The 17997-nt window shown below is 41.9% G+C and overlaps 1 protein-coding gene across 9 annotated transcripts in view; it reads right to left on the reverse strand.

The window, feature by feature from the left end:
• RBM47 (RNA binding motif protein 47) overlaps window positions 1-17997 on the reverse strand; it is a 141393-nt gene that overhangs the window by 23073 nt on the left and 100323 nt on the right. For all 9 annotated transcript variants that reach the window (XM_045834279.1, XM_045834277.1, XM_045834280.1 and 6 more), the window contains one exon: window positions 6251-6375. The gene's annotated coding sequence lies outside the window, so the exon portion shown is untranslated. The remainder of the gene's footprint in view (window positions 1-6250; window positions 6376-17997) is intronic.

Consider the following 17997-nt stretch of genomic DNA (forward strand, 5'->3'; position numbering starts at 1 on the left):
TCTTATCCCACCTGCATCAGAAAATTTAATTGGCTTAGTTATTTCCTCCAAACCCTGTGTGTCGCAAAGAGAAAGTGAGGACCTACAGGAGCACACAGCTTCTTTCTCATATACCTGTCCTCCTGAAAACCAAGAGGGGGCAGATTGCCTCACAGCTCCTCATGGGTCCTAAAGCCAGAGTCTGAGTAGACTTAGCAGTGATTTGTTTGGGATTTGGACACCCAACTGCTAATACCAGTGTTCTAATGTGGAGAATCTAATTCACGTGGAGAATCCTGCAGCCCTGAGTTATATTCGCACTGGCTGTTATCTCGTAACCCATCAGAGAGCAGCCGGGCAGGCGCAGACATTGAGTCCCGGAGATGCTGGGAGAGGCAGCTGACACAGCCCAGGAGCTCCTTCCCGCTTCTCAAGATTCTGCGAGTGAAGGGCTGGCCCGCCCACCCATTTTACACTGTCCACATTGAAACAGAGCTAGGGTAGCTGCTTTAGAAAAACTGTTTGAAAACATAACTGAAGCTCATCTAGTTTTGTTTCTCTAGAGCAACATGGAGAGAATCTGTTTTTGTACAAAAATAAATAAATATTGACTGCAGCCCATAATTCACAGCCACATTCAGTGTGGAGTGTCCTCTCTCCTTGCCTCTGCTGCTAAATAGATGTACGTTCTTATCACACGCACACACTTTTTTTTTTTTTAGCCTCGAATGCCATCTCCCTCTGTTGTGCTTTGGCTGGGGATTTTATCAAGCATGTTTACATCAAAACGCCTCCTGACCCAGCCACTGCCTCACAGCTGCATCCTAGTTACAGGAGCTGGGCCAGGTGAGCTCCTGCTCCCCAACTGCTTCGGTTCTCTCACCTGTCTGTTGGGAAACCACCGGAGCCTACGCTGGGTAGAAAACTAAGGGAGGATGTGTGCCCTTTGCTTAATTGGCTGACGCACAGCTTCACTGGGACTTAGTGGGATTGAAAAGTACCTCTCTGAAAAGAATCCTGCCCCTTAACATCATCATGTACAATAAGTGACTCACAGTGGCTCACAGACCTAAATGTAAGAGCTAGAACTGTAATTCCCAGAAGAAAGTACAGAGGAGAAGCTTCCTGACACTGGGTTTGGTGACAATTTCTTGGATAGGCCGACAAAAGCATGGGCAGCAAAGAAAAAACAGATAAACTGGACATCAAAATGAAAAATGTTTGTGCAACCAAGGGCACTGTCACAGGGTGAAAAGGCCACCCACGGAAGGGGAGAGACTCATCCCCTAAAATATTAAGGAATTAATATCCAGAATATATAAGAAACTCCTATAATGCAACAATACCAAAACAAATCAACCAACTTAAAAATGAGCAAAAGGCTGAACAGGCATTTCTCTAAAGATGATACCCAAATAGCCAACCAGTTTATGAAAAGATGCTCAACATCACTAATCATTTGGGAAATACAAATCAAAACCATAATGCTAATACTTCAAACCCATTAGGATGACAAAGGAAGGAAGGAAGGAAGGAAGGAAGGAAGGAAGGAAGGAAGGAAGGAAGGAAGGAGGGAGGGAGGGAGGGAGGGAGGGAGGGAGGGAGGGAGGGAGGGAAGGAAGGAAGGAAGGAAGGAAGGAAGGAAGGAAGGAAGGAAGGAAGGAAGGAAGGAAGGAAGGAAGGAAGGAAAGGGAGGAAAGGAAAGAAAGGAAAGAAAGGAAAGAAAGGAAGAAAGAAAGGAAGGAAGAAAGGAAGGAAGAAAGGAAGGAAGAAAGGAAGGAAGAAAGGAAGGAAGAAAGGAAGAAAGGAAGAAAGGAAGAAAGGAAGAAAGGAAGAAAGAAAGAAAGAAAGAAAGAAAGAAAGAAAGAAAGAAAGAAAGAAAGAAAATTAGAAGTGCTGGCAAGGATATGCAACTGGAATCCTTGTGCACTGCTTGAGGGAATGCACAATGGGGCAGCTGCTGCGGAAAGCAGTGCAGTGGTTTCTGAAAAAACTTAACCACAGAATGGACACATGATCCACCAATTCCACTTTGGCATATATTCCAAAAAACTGAAAGCAGGGATTCAAACAGTTATTTGTACATGCATGACCACAGCATTATTATCCACACAGCCAAGGTGAAAATAACCCAGATGTCCATCAATACATGCATGTATAAACAAAATGTGGTGTGTGTATACACACATACACACAATAAAACAGTATTCCACTTTAAAAGGGAAGAAAATTTGGACACATGCTACAACATGGATGAACCATGAAGACATTATGCTACGTGAAAACAGTGAGACCTAAGAGGATAAATGTTGTATGATTCCACTTACATGAGACAACTGGAACAGTAAGTTCATAGAGACAGGGAGTAGGAAGGTGGTTGCCAGAGCTGGGGGGAGGGAGGAATGGGGAGTCAGTGTTTAAGGGGCCCGGGGTTTCTGTCTGAGAGGGTGAAAAGGTTCTGGAGACGGATGGTGGTATTTACACAACAATGTGACTGTGTGTAATGCCTCCGAACTAGATGCCTAAAAATGGTTAAACATTTTGTTATACATTTTTTACCATAATAAATAAAGTCATGGAAATCCAGGAGTTGTTATACGAAATAAACAGAATAAAACGGAATGCAGATTTTTATGAGAAAATGGGAAAATGATCAGAAAAATGATGTTCTAGGCTATACAGCTTTTTCTTCATGTTTGTGATTCAAATTGCCAAGAGAAACAAATGACCAATATTTAGCAAATGAGACTTTTTATGTGTGTGAATTGTCCGTGTTGTTCCAAGATGAAGATTAGAGCCATTCTGGGGAACTATTACAATTCCTTCATGCTTTTAGATTTTTGGAACTTGTCCCAACATACATGTAAATATATATTTTTTAAAGCACAAAGCAAGCCGGTATTACAAAGCAGCAAAACATCTGAGTGGAGAGGAATCCAAATAATATTTATGAAGTATCTGCTGTATGTTAACATGCAAGGGACAGTCCACCTCGGAGAGCGGAGTCCGCGGGGTGGGGGGTGGGGTGGGCGGCAGACTTTCTCGCGGGAGTTTGGCCCAAGCTCCCTGACAGTGCTCAGCACAGCTCAGTGGAGCAGTCACACCATTTTAGCATCTCGGCAGGTGGAGGTGGTGACGGTGAAGGAGAGCTAAATACTCGTGAACTTATTAACCCCTAACACTGTTTGGTGTGTTCCAAAGCTTGAAAATCTGAGTTTTAAAAAAAAGGGCCATGAACAGTGCAAGTGTAGACTTTCTGTGTGTGTGTGTGTGTGTGTGTGTGTGTGTGTGTGTGTGGGCCAGGGCAGGGGGGTGCGAGGGCAACAGGCACCAGCGTGAGGACAACGATTAGACGGAGCTCATCTGTAGAATCTACCATCTTTCAAATTCTACTCACGACTCTACAAACCTTTCTGTGAAGCCACTGACCACTCCTTTGCTTTTGGGGTCCTTGGCCTTTGGTGGTTTCTCAGTTATTTATGAATTATAGATGTTACAACTATAGAAAAACTGAAAGACTATCTTGAAGGATTTTCCTGTTACTTTGATTTTACATTTAAAAAATGATTAACTAAAAAAATTTTCTAGGTCTCCAATGCAGGGAAATGATTTTCTCCTCAAGGAACCAATGTGCTCTCACGTCTGGATAACAGAAGTGCTACAGCCCATTGTGTGGCTCACGGCTGAGTTTGATATCTACATAATGACCTTCACTGTTGTTTTTACTGCCATGTGGACTCACGTCTTTTTGTTTTAATTTATAAATTTTCAGTTAAGTAGGGCCCATGAGCCTCCTACATTTTTAAAAAAGATTTTATTTATTTATTTTTTAGAGAGGGAAGGGAGGGAGAAAGAGAGAGAGAGAGAAACATCAATGTGCGGTTGCTGGGGGTCATGGCCTGCAACCCAGGCATGTACCCTGACTGGGAATCGAACCTGCGGCACTTTGGTTCGCAGACCGCGCTCAATCCACTGAGCTATGCCAGCCAGGTCTTTTTTGTTTTAATTTAATTTTGATTTTGGAGTGAAAGGAAAGGTTGGAGAAAGAGAGGGAGAGAAACACTGATCAACTGCCTTCTGTATGTGCCCTGACTGGGGACTGAATCCCCAACCCAGGCCTGTGCCCTGACCGGGAAGTGAACCGACAACCTTTAGTTCTGAGGAACAATACCCAACCGACTGAGCCACTCCAGCTGGGACAGCACTCACATCTTTTTACTAAAAACAACTTCAGATACTTTTTAGATATAGAGAAACTGAGCCTCTCACTTTAAAGAAGAAACAGGCCTTGAGAAGATTAAGTGACCTATCCAAGGTTAAGTATTTTTAAGTTCATTGTTTGGACTCCCAACTGAATTAAATTTCCCATAGACAATGAAAAGAATGTTCTTTTGTTCTCCTGAAGCACACAGTACAGCAGTGAACAAAAGTGCTGATAATAAATACCTAGTGAATGAATGCAAGCCTTATATATGCTTTATCCCATAAACAGATCCAAGAGAGTGATGTTGATGCAATGTCGATCAAATGACACTGTCTTCTGCGTTAGAGACCTGATATGGGTTCAGGCCTCGGTGGGTCGGGGGAGGAAACAGGCTTTTATTTCCTGAGCTTCTGTAGAAATACTTATGATTTTAAACCTTCTTAACATGATAGAATTAATCATGACATGAGTGCAGTGAAATAAACATTATCATATATAATGGAAGGATAAGTATAATTTGGTACATTTCTGGAAGACAGTTTGACAATATAAAGAGCTTTACACTGTTCATTAAAATTAGTTCATTTTTATTAGCACAATGATTCTGTTTAGTGGAATTTACCCCAAGAAAATAAGACGACCCTGGCTGGGTAGCTCAGTTGGTTAGAGCATCATCCTGATACACCAAGGTTGTAGGTTCAATCCCCAGTCAGGGCACAGATAAGAAACAACCAATAAAAGTATAAATAAGTGTAACAAGAAACTGATGTTTCTCTTTGTCTCTTTCTCTTGCTCTCTCTCAAAGAAATAATAATAATAAATAGAAAATAATGAGAGACACAAGTAAAACTTATAGTCAAATATGTTCACTACAGTGGCATTAATAATATAATATAATATAGTGAGTATAGTAGTATATATTTATATGTAACAAAAATAATGTTCAACAGTATGGAAATGGCTAAGTAACTTATGGCATAGATCTAGGCTAGAATATTAATTTCATGTTCTCAACTATGTTAACCTTGTTAAATCACATTTTAGAATATATATGAAACATATAAAAACCAAAAAAGGAATAAATATACCATAATGTTAATTGTGGTTTCTTTGCAATATGATATTATATATAATTTTATATATATTTTTTAATTTCCAGGTTTCCTTTAATAAAAATGCTTTTATAAACAGGAAAAATATATAATTAAAAAAATTGGCTCTCCAAGTCCCTGAATTCAGTGGACTATGTCCAGATCCCAGCCCAGAGGATATGAAAAGAAGGGCCTGGGGGAGTGGGTGGGAGGCGAGTTGCTGGACACATCAGTGTCACCAGGACCCCTCTCTTCCAGGCAAGGGTGGACCGCCTCCACCTGTCTGATCTATGTGAGGGCTGCGACTGGGGAGGGCTGGCCGTCCAAGGTTCTTGGAGCAGGTGGTACAAGTTACCTCTCTCTTTTATGCTTCCTGTCCTTTCCATAGCGTACTTAAAGTTACCACCCACAGAATAACAATGCCTTCTATCTGTAAAGAATTACAGAGCCATCAAACTATATTTCCATATGTTGTAATTCACTGGGTTGCCATGAGTTAGAGAGTCTGACATGACAATTACTTTTACCTCATATGACAGGTGAAGGAACAAATTAGAAAAGGCATGAGGATTGTTCAAGAACATTCGAATATCTTCTGTAGCTGGTAGACCCTTCCTTGTGTGCAACCCTTCCAAAAGACAATGCTGATTGAAATACCCTTGACCTCTTTTGGGGGTATGTAAAAGATAAATTATAAGTAATACGTATTATTCCTCATCTCTTAAGTCCTAAGATGCTCACAAATGCATAGCATACAGAAGCAGTAGTTTTTCCTATTGAGCCATAAACATGTTGACTAAACAAAGAAATAAGAATTTATATCGTGGGTTCAAAATGACTTATTTTGTATAACTGCTCACACTGCCACATGACGACACACCAAGTGCACTTCGTCTAGACAGCAGGTGTCTTGGTTGTTAGGAATGAAAATTACAATTGGCCTTGTAGAAGAGAGGGACACTGCTGGTGTACTCACCCAAAACCACCAGTTCGATTTTTCTGGTCCTTTTTGGGGTGTGGAACAAGAATATGCAGGAGAATTCAGGCAGCTTGCTTGGGATTTCTCAGTTCAACTTTTGGAGTACCCTTCGAGACGAAATCCTATGGGAGAAAAAAAGCTAAAAATGTTTTCTATTTCAACATAATTTGCATACATGCATTACAAATTTGGGGGCATTTTCTTTAAAAAACAAACAAACAAACAAAAGGACTACCATTACTCTATCGCATTCTCTACAAACTGAGAAATGCAACCATATTTCTTCTCCCTGTCCTGGGGCAGGGAATGGTTAACAGGGAAATGTTAAAGGGACTCATCTAAGAAACAGAAGATCAAAAACTATGAACCATAAAATGACAAGAAACTCATAACTATAAGCAACCGAACCTAAAAAAAGGAAACAAAAACTAAGCAAACTAGAACAGGAACAGAACCAGAGAAATGGAGATCACACGGAGGATTTTCAGTGTGGGGGGGGGGGCGGGGGGGAGAATGGGAGGGGGAAGGTACAGGGAATAAGAAGCATAATTGTTAGGTCCAAAATAGATGGGGGGTGGGGAGGAGAAGAATAGTGTAGGAAACAGAGAAGCCAAAGAACTTATAAGTACGACCCATGGACACAACTAAGGGAGGGGCTATTGGAGGGTGGGAGGGTAGGAGGGATAAAGGAGAGAAAAACTGGAACAACTGTAATAGCATAATTAATAAAATATACTGAAAAAAAAGAAAATGGCAATTTTCTTCCATTTCTTATATTTTTCCTTCTGCCTTCTTTAGAGCACCCATGACTTCAGGTTAAACAATAAGATGTTTAGGAAGGAATACAGATATAGCTCCGATTTTATGTTGTAGACCCTTAAAAGACGAGGTAGTTCCGTTTACAGGGATGGCAAATTCTAGCTCGTGGCCTGCACCTCCCTGTTTGGGGGCCTAGGCTACACATCGCCAACAGGTCATCACACTCTTCTGCTGAGCCCAAGGAGGGTCTCAGACGCCACCGAAGTGAGAACCACCGTCCACTCCAACTGATTAGAGTTGCTCTGAAAGTGACTTGATCCTCTGCCCTAAAGTGTCTGATTAAGACTCTGCTGAGAATGTTCTTTGCATGGAGAGTCCTACAGAAATAAGATTTGAGATCTGCGGATAAAGGACCTTTAAAGTCATGATACAGAATATATTCAAATTTAGGAGACTTAAGTTTAAAATAAGGGTATGCCAGATGAGACATTAAATATACCCTAAGCTCAAAACTTTTACCTTTATTTTGCATCTGATACATAATCTGCCCAGCCGGAAGAATATTCTCAACTACTGAGAGCCCTCATTGGGCCATTTGGCACGGCACGGCGGCTGCGGCACCAGACTAGAGGCTACAAGGTTACTCTTTAAAATGTTTTGCCCACAGTTTTATTGAGGAATAAATAATTAGCAAATATAATTGTATATACTTAAAACACAGAGCATGATGGTTTAATTCTAGCCCTGTGGTGCATTTTTCTGTGTTCTTAGGCAAATCATTTCCCCGCTTTGGGCCAAAATCCATTCCACTGAAGAAAACAAGGAGTTGGATAACCAGCAGTTTTCAAACTGGTCTTCCACTTTTGTGTTGCTTCATTGTTTTAGGTGTAGCAGCCTTTCTCCCACCAAAAATGTACACAGAGGCAGAAAGAAAACCAATAATACAACAGGAGCAGGCTGAGCGGAGGGCGGGGATGATACAGGAAGGCACCTCCCGCTCACCACAGACTCCCTCCGTCATCCACTGGGGCCGTGGGGGGAGGGGGGGGGGGGGGCAACACCTCCAGGACCACAGAGAGCAGTTTGGATCCTGTTCATTAAATGGCCTCTAACGTCAGTTACAGCTCCCGTTACTCTGCTGTGACTACCTTCATATTGCAGTGACTGGCAAAGCATTAAATGACCTGAAGGGAATACACTCAATAAAACCAAAGCAGGAGCTGATTTTAATCCTTATTAATGATTTACTGGGTGGGGGTGGGGGCACCACACCCTCACGTAAATCACAGAGTAACAGCTGTCAAACTCTTTGCTGCTTAAAGTAGATAATCTGCACCGAAGTCTATGATGGTCGTTCCTAAGGGCTGTATCCTGGAAAACACCAGTGATCAACATCACAGTGTTTGATAAGTAAGAATAAATGCACAAACTACAAGCTGTGTCCTAAAATTAATCCTACCTGTTGAGGCAACAGAGTAAAATTTAGACTCCTGCATTTACTACCTAAGTGAATCCAGACAAATGTATTCAACTTTCCTGAGGCTCAGATTCCACATGCATAAACTGGAGGTAATTCCTCACAGAACCATATGGGGAACAGAGAAAATATTTATAAAGTACCATTCTCGGCATGTGTTATTTGTACAGAACTGTGTTTTCTCTCTTTGCATAATGGCAAGAGTTCCCCCTTTAAAAACCGGTATCATGGTAATGGACATGTAAACTCCACCAACTGAAAGCAGATTATTAACATATACATCACATTACAGGTTTTATATAGTTCTGTGTTGTTACATCTTTATGCAGGAAAGAAGGGTTACTATGTGGGTCTCATGGCTACGTAAGACAGAAGAAACCCTCCTACAATGAAACACGTAGGTTCACTTGTTTGTTTCCAGAATGACTCCAAACACGTCATACAAATTTTAATGTTGTCTTGTCGTTAAAATCTTCAAGCAAAACCTGTGTGCCACTTTTGTCCCATGGCTTCACACCCTTCCCAACCCATCATGAGGCGCCCCAGGGCACCCGCACTGAGAAGTGCAGCTCCAGTCCAAATCTTTGATTTTACCGCGGAGGACAGTCTTGCCACAGGTCACATGACATGGTATACGAACAAGAAATGGCATCCAAGCATTCCCTGGGTTAATTCATTCACTCCAATTCCCCCCCTCACTCACTGTGTAAAACAGGCACGCCTACCCATATCACGGGGTCTTTATGAAGACCACACGGGGACATTTTTCTAGGTTCCAGTAGAAGGAAAAGCTTTTCCGAGCAGAACACGTTGTTTGTTTTTATTTGGGTGGGGGGGCATGTGGATCTCAGAGGTGATGATGAGTCCCTCTTTAGCAAAGGTTCGTTGGGCTTAAGACACCTGCAGCGTCACCTTAATTTGCCTATCCTGGCATTTTACCTCTCTTCTTGTCATGCCGTATGTAGTTTTGAAAGTTGTTTCAAATCCATTTTTGGAATGAGGCCCAGTATAAATAAATACATGAACTTAGTAAGTGTACCTTTTTCCAAAAAGATGCTCCAGTTTAATATCAAGTCCCTTGTCACATTCTGCTTGCTTCTCAACTTGCAGTCATAAACCTAGGCTGGAACTGACTTTCTCATCCCCACCCTCCACCACCAAGGAATGAGAATTCTGTTTCTTAAAAACAAATGCTTTCTCAAGAGAAACCAATCGCTCACACCCAGGGGTGCTGATACATGGGCCTAATGCTTCCAGGAGATGACAGGGTAAGAGTCAGCGAATAGAGTCCCAGCTCTCATTGCTACGTGCCCCATCTGACCATGGGCAGGCCACTGAACTGAAGCTGACGGTAACACCTCGTGTAAGAACTGTTATAAGGATGAAATGATACACCGCATTTGAAAGCGTCCTGCAAACTGCCAACCACCATTTCCTGCCCAGAGGCTGGCAGGAGCCTCCCAACTGACTTCGGCCCATTCGCTCTGGCCCACGCACAGATTTTTAGTGGCACTAACCCCAACTCTCGTGGCAGGCAAAGTGGCCTTCTGAAAACACGCCATTTGATCCTATCCCCTTCCTGCCTAAGCCTCCGAACATCTTCCCACCGCCTTCGGATGAAGTCAGAACTCTGGGTGAGTCCTATGAGGAAGACCCAGGCTCCTTCTGTCAGCCCGCCTTGGGTCGCTTCCCCTCACGCTCCCTCGCCGGCCCCTGCCTGGCCAGCTTGTACTTGTCCTTACACCTCGCTCCTCGGAAGTCACCCCTGAAGCCCCAGTATGCGTTCCTGTAACATCATGTAATCCCGTGTAGCACTCCTCATGACACCAGGTTGAAAAGAAACTGCTGTTTTGCAGGACAGAAATGGCAGGCTATTGGCGGTTTTACACTGTTTAACCTGACAATAGCTGGTATGATCGTTGTCATGCCCAGGCAGTGGTGAACTTTGCCAGGGTGAAATCTAGGTCTGACGCACCCCTGTGGCCCCGGTGTCCCACACCCCATCCTAGCAGCCAGGAGATGCTTATTTCTTTTAATTAATGTGAGATGTTACTACCTTTTTAATGCTAAGCATGTAATTTTCATATTGTTATCAGTAGCAAAAATTATGTTTATTCTTTAAATTCTACTTCAACGTGCCATAGGAATAAAATGAAGAGATAAAATGAAAAAAATTACTTTTTAAGATTTTCATTTCTGGTATTTCTGGGAGGCATGAATCCTAGTAAGTATAATACATGTCATCACAAATAAAATTAGCCCACTGGTGTGGTATCACTTGAATTTTTTAAACTCAAATGTTTCTCACCGAGGGGCAGAATGAAAACAACTCTGAAAGGAAGCCAGATGGTTTGGATTTCTCTCTTCTTACAGCTTTCGCATGCAACAGAAAATCAGCCAGTGGAGAAAAAGATAGCATCTAAAGGAGTGCTAGACTTGGGACAGGAATTTTCAAATACACTTCCCCATGACATTCAGAAGGAATGCACCCTAAAACGTATCCAACGATGCCACATCGGGTGCCCCTCGTGAGGTGAGCAGAGCAAAGGCCAAGTCTAAACCAAGTTGGGATGATACATGGGGTAGACTAGGCTCATTCGCATAGCAACACAGTTTAATAATAGTAATAGCATAATAACAGCTGGCATTCCGTGAGTGCTCACTGTGCTCCAGGCATTGTGCTGAGTACTTCTCGTGCACTGTCTTGCTTACTCCCCACCACAACCCCATGCCGCAAATGCTATAGTTACTTTCCTTCTGGAGATGAGGAAACTAGGGCGTGGGGAAAGTAGTGATGGAGCTGGGATTCAAACCCAAGGGGTCTGGCACCAGAATCGGTGCTCCTAACTCTTCTGCTGGACGGGAGAACCCAACTGCTTCTGCACCCGAGTCTGGAAGAGTGCGAGTGGTGCTATCACAAAAATGGTGATATATGTACTCACACTGCAGCTTCAGTCATTTATGGCTCACAACTGTGAAGGGCAAACCCATGGTCTGTCAAAGCCCACCACTTACGAATTTTTTCAAGAGTCCCAGTATTCAACTGTAAGCAGTAGAAGATATTTTCAACCTGGGTTAGAAATAGAGGAGTTCAACTTTTTGGCTGACGAGTAGAGAATGTCAGAGACTCATAATTATCACAGGTTCAGAAATCCGTCATTATCCAATTTGTTCCCCAGAGTCTTGAAATGCTGTTACCTTTTGGGAGGCCTCTGAGATATCTCAAGACACCCACAAAAGGAGTAAACAGAGCCTGCAATTTTACTTTCTACTGCTCAATCTCTAATCAGACCTTTCAGACCTTTCTTTCTTGATACATTAAAAATAAAATGATCTACCCCTTTTAGTAGGATTCACACTATACAAATAGTATTTTAAAAATAAATACAAACTACTAATGCTTTACATGAGTCATAGTTGGTGGTTGTTGAGACAGCACTCCTCCCCATCCTTGTGCATTAACATTTGACCCTTTTTATAATATGCACCTTGTACCAGTGAGACCTAAGGCACCAGCTAGTTACTCATTAAACTTGGGTGCCAAGGGCTGACTTGTACAAATTACATTGTTAACTGCCTGGCCCAGCCTGTGTGCAGAAGTGGAAAAAAAGCAATCATCATAGCTGTGAAATTCTGTCATATCGGCAGAATTGAACTACAAATTGCAGCAATTCATGCCTGACCTCTGATCTGTGAAGTTAGTCTAAAACCTTTGACCCTCAGCTCGGAATTGAGAAACGGCATTCACTTGCACGGGAAGACGGCTAGCAGGTATCCTCTGCTGTGAATGGTTAACTCTGTGACTGCCCATCAGCCCACACTACCTACCTCCCCCAGGGGGTCAACCAGAGTAAGGGACCAGGACGCAGATCTTGAGAGTGGCTTACTGAAAAATGGCATTTGGAACAAATCTAATAAAAGTAGAAAGTTTCAGGATGCAACCTTTAAAATGAGTATTAAAAATAATAAGAAAAAGGGGAATCTGAGATACCTTAAATCATTGAGCAATTATACCTAGTGATATATATGTGCTATAAAATTCTCTTTACAAATTAGACAGAAATGGAGTTTTAACTAAGTACTTTAAAAAATTTTACCAAATGGTACCATCTCCTGTGTGTTGTATTTTTAAACAAATGTATTATCTAATTTCTGTTATAAAATACAACCTATAATAAGCCATCTCTGGGGAAAAGCAATGATGAGAAACCAATTACACTTTTCTGTGAACCCAAAGTTACCTTCTAACACTGAACTTTAGATGGAGAAAATAACAACATACATTTCTTATGTGTGTGTTTTTGTTGCAACATTGGTTTATCATTTTATTCATAATGAGGAAGGTTTTTCTTTTGAGGACGACCGTCAAATGCCATCCAAATTGCCCTATTTCCAGGTAGAGAGAAGCAAATGATTCTATTTCCCTTGTTTCTCTGAGTTAATATGAGAACAAATCTCAAATTGCACATAAAATGTAACTAGACTACTTTTTATAACAAAAGTAAAACTTATCTGTAGTCTTTAAAGCATATAATCTACACATACCTAATTCCATTTTATACACTTTACTATTGGTTTAAAAAAGTGACTGATATAAGTCTTCTTATTCCAGAACTTTTCTCAGAGAAACCTCATTATTGTTAACCTTTATGTAATATTATCAAACTGCTAATACCATTAACTTCTTTTAGTTTTTCATTATCTCATATCTTAAAATCACAAATTACTTCTTTGGAGGTGGACTCTGAAATGACTGTGGAAAACAAATGTGGGCATTATTGATAAATTTCTGCTTTTTATCCATAGTTAAATAGCAGCAATTTATGAAATAATGAGTTTGAAAAGACTTAACTTTTATAAATGTATAGTAAAGAGCTGCTAGATGAACTGATTTTTTAAAAATGTGCATAACTTAAGAATTTTGGTTTTGCTGCTGGTAAGGTAAGCTACACAGTATTTGAAAAACTCACAAACTTCACTCTTTTTTTTTTTTTGCCTTCAATTATAAACAAACAAAACGGATCACTTGTTTATTCAACCTGATCTAAATTACTTTAACCAAACACAACCATCCCCTCCTCTCGTACAGGTAAAACAAATAAGGTGTCCCCTACCTTTCCAGTCCTGAAAACTGGATGCGACAGGCTAATAGCAACAAAAGCTTTGCTTAAGCAACCTTCGCTCCTGATCCCAGGAACTGCGTAACTCTGTTACACACAGCACACATCTCCTCATTGGTCGGTGAGCTTTGGCCACTTAAATGCCTTGGGAGTCATTTGCTAAGGGCACCTGGAATGAGCTTTGAGTGGGTGGTGCAGAAAGAAGGGAGGTGTAGAACTGCCAGATACAAAGTGCGCAGCAGTGAGTACCCTGAAACTTCCTAAGGAACCCACTGGAGCAAAAGGCCCGGGAAGATGGAAGCTCGAGCGTGGCAGAGGAGGAAAGTTAACTGCAATATTTTATTCATGCACCAATACTGACTAAAAGGAAACAAATGATTTTTAAAATCCACCTTCCTAGAATAAGATGGGTGCCCGCTACCTGTACTGCTTGATGCAAACAAATAAACAAACCCCAATAATTCCTACTTCGACTGGGCTGATGTGGAGATTAATGAACAGTGCTTAGAAAATTTCTTGGCCTATAGAAAGTACTCAAAAAATGTCACTAAGGTTTCTTAGAAATGTTATAGCTTTAGCAAATATTGCTTTTTTCCCCTTATTATTTCTGGGGTAAATGATCTGGATTTGGATACCCTTTATCTTTCTTCTTAATCACTACCAACCATCATGTTTATGATAAGCCTAGAAGAAAAAATACTGGTCAAAACAGCACATGAATTGAGCTTTCAGTTTCCTTTACTTATCAATTTGGAGCTGGAAATGGATTTACTGGTAAGAAGTGGAGAAAAATAGAAGGGGAGCAGACAGAAAAGGAAAGGAGTGGTAAAACATGCTTCATTGGTAATAAAAACAGTCCGTACCTAACAACGGGGCAGAAGGACCTGAGGCACTTAAGCCGAGTAAATACACTCCTTTTCAAGCAGTTAGCAGATGGAACCTCATCTGGAGGCTGGGTTTGCCAGTCCAGGTGGGGAGATCAGGGGCTGGAGGAGCAGAGGGACTCAGGAGGGCTCCCGAAAGCAAGGGGACATCTGGGCTTAGAAGCCTTCTGAACCTGGGAGAAAAATGAGCTCCACAGAATATAAAGAGAGAAACAAATCTGTAATTCTTCCTGAAACAAGAATTGCAAAGTAGTGGTCTCCAGTTTTCCCTTCCTGGTTATTCTGTAATTGTCAACCATATTAAGTTCTACAAACCATAGCAATTTGAAGTAGCCTGATGGGAAGTAAAAAGGCCACAGTGAACAAGAAAGTTTTAAATCTACTTATCTATCTATATTCTTTAAAAAGAGACAGCTTTATTATTCACAAATAATACACCCTACAGCTATCAATAGTGACTAGAAAAATACCAGAAGATTAGCGCAGGGTCAAAATCCAGACCAAGCCTAAGATTGTAATTATGTTAAATATTATATAAGACTAAACTGCTAGGTTCTGATTAAAGATACAGTCTCTGCAAAAACAACACACACTGGTTATGATGGATTCAAACACTACAGAGAAGTACATGTGGAAGAGAACAGCCACCGTTCCTCTAACTGTCATGGACGCCAACCCCTGCCTCATGGCCCTCGATGGGGCAGCGGATGACACTGCGTGTCCAGGGCGTCACGGTGGACGTGTCATGCTGCACTGACTCGTGATGGATCTGACTTACAACCAGCTCATGTCCTCCTTGGAGGAGTGGTCCTTTGTCTTCACGAGTCCCCTTTGTTTTTAGAGTGGAGTGACAGCAAGTGAATCTGAGGTCTGAGACTGTAGGAAAAAGCACAAAAAATACAGACACAAAATAGAAGCCCGAGACCAGATCAGCCCTAAGGTAGATTTGGAAAAAGGAACAACAATATTCAGGCACCTCCGGGAGAGGAGGAAGTGAGGCCCTGGTGAACACACAACTAATGTGAAAGCAGGGTACTGTCATGTGGTCTATTTTACATAAATAATAACTAGAAAGGTCCCCTTTACATCCTAATAAGAGAGCATTATATATTTTTTAAGTACTTTAACTTACCTAAAAGCTATGATATACCAATGTAAAGATTAAGTGAACATCTGTTTGTTCTCTACATAATAGTAGTATATAATTTTTCAGATTTTACACTGTTTAGAATTTCAAAACCTTTGCTGAAATTGCTTCTTGTATTAACGCATGACTACAGAATACAAGGAAGATACTGTTCACACACACACGCTGAAGTGCTAGCCTCCTTCTGCACAGGTGCCAAGGACAGGCTCTCAAGCCGTGTAACTGTATTGGTACTAAGAGCTGCCATGAGGCTAGTCAACCGGCACTGGATAAGGAAGCTCGGAGAGACGCGGGCATGCTCTCCACGGGAGCCCTGAAGGACGTGTAGGATGCACGGAACCCACCAGAAGAACGGCAACATTACAGCCAGGACTCTGCCTCCGCGACAGATGTTGTTTTTTTTATTTTGGGGTCTGACCTTTTATTTCATTCAATATTCTAGGGCTTTTATTGAATTTCTACACTATGCTATTTCCCTTTTGGGCACACTGGATGCAACATTTAGTAAGAAAAAACCCCTGCCCTCTGGAGTTTTATTCTGGTTGAGACACAGGTAATAAACTCGTGAAAGCACAACTAATGTCAGGCAGTAATTGCTGCCGCATGCATTGCTTCCACCCCTTTACCTCCCTCTTCCATCAGCACTGTGGACCAAAGTCATTCCCCGCTTTTGTAAGCCCGTGTATTATTTCATGAGCCTGTATGATTGAAACCACCGCAGTATTCTCTTTTGGTTAATTTGTTAAATATCGCACAGTGGTGTCAGCAGGAAGAATTAGATAGTGGGCATTGCCATGTCTGGGACGAGGGGTTTACCCTATCTGGACATTAGGAAAAAATCTGAGAGCTTTCATTTTTAATTTAAGATTGCACCCTCTCAACTGGTACCATTGTTTTAAAGAGCAAAACTGTAAGCATAACATTTGTGTGTTTCATTCACTCAGTCCACATTGTCAAGTACCTTTTACACGCCAGGCACTGTTCTAGGTACAGGGGCAATCCCAGTGAGAAAACAGAAAAATCCCTGCCCTCACAAACCCTATGGGGGAGACTCATGGGGGAGAAGACACTGAATGAATAAACAGTGAAATATATAGCATGGGAGGCCATGATAGAGCTAAGGAGAAATAACAGCAAGGAAGGAGAATAGAATGTGTGTGTGTGATGTGGGGGAGGTGTTTGCACGGAATCCGACTTACAAGGGAAAGTATATTAGTTATTATTTATAAAAAAATTAGGCTTGTGAATCCATTCAATTCCTAGTGGGCTGTGCTTGTAATCTAAGCATATATTTAAACTAATTTAAATCATATGTCAAGCACTTCCTGCTCACCCCGTCGTGGCGATTTACTGTGGACCGAGGCAAAGCAGCAGATGTCTCATACACAGCAGTGGGAGCCGGGTCAAGGGCACCGTGGGAAGAAACCCGGAGTGGGAGAATGGTTCTGAAGTGAAAGTAAGGCTGCTGTGCTCTCTCGGGTTAGCAGGAACTTCGGAGGGTTTAAGTTGGCCAGGCAGGACGGCTCTGGGATCCCCAAGCCCCCTCGCTCTAGCTCATCCTCACCCCCTTCACTCCCTACCAACCACAGACTTTCGGCCCACCCCCACTGCAGATACGACTAGTCCCTAACCCTTAAACATGTTCGCCTTGATGGGGCACACTGACTCAGAGAGAGGAAGACGACAGACCGAGCTGGGAGTGGATCAGGACTGCAACTTCTCTCTGGAGTCGAGGGTCCAGCATCTGATGCTGGATGAGTCAATCCAAGGGCTTTGTAATGTTCCATGCTACTGTGCCTCCTGTAGCGCCTGTCTGTAACTTCTCAAAGCCAATGAGAGAATCAATCATCCAATCAATTAGATGAAGGATAACTCCACCCCATCTCCAACCACCTCCTTCCCTCTCAAGCTTTGCTTGAGCAAGAAACACTTTCTTTTTTTCCTTGAAAATTTAAATGTGTCAGAAAAACACAGTCATTCTAGTGGTTCTACTTTCCCGAGAGGTGGGCAGTCACAAGGAGCCCACAGGCTTCAAGCACCCACGTCACTACATACAACACAGACAACAGTACAGTAAGGCAGCCAATGAGGGGGCACAAGGCTAAATCCTCACCTAAATTCATCGCCTCCATCTGTAATAAAGTGACTGTAACTAACTCCTCTCTATAATCCTTGTCAGACACAAGACACGGTTACTAAGTGCTTCACATGTATTAACACACGCAATCCTCATAAACATATTCTGAGGTACCGTATTTGCCATGTGTAACCCATACCCACATTTTTGTCACGTTATATATGGAATTAGTACACCCATTACTATACCCATGGTATGTAATCATTATACCCATGTAAAA

This window comes from Phyllostomus hastatus, unplaced genomic scaffold (genome assembly GCF_019186645.2).
Source record: "Phyllostomus hastatus isolate PE091 unplaced genomic scaffold, TTU_PhHast_1.1 phas_contig_196, whole genome shotgun sequence".
In the NCBI taxonomy this organism is placed as follows: Eukaryota; Metazoa; Chordata; class Mammalia; order Chiroptera; family Phyllostomidae; genus Phyllostomus; species Phyllostomus hastatus.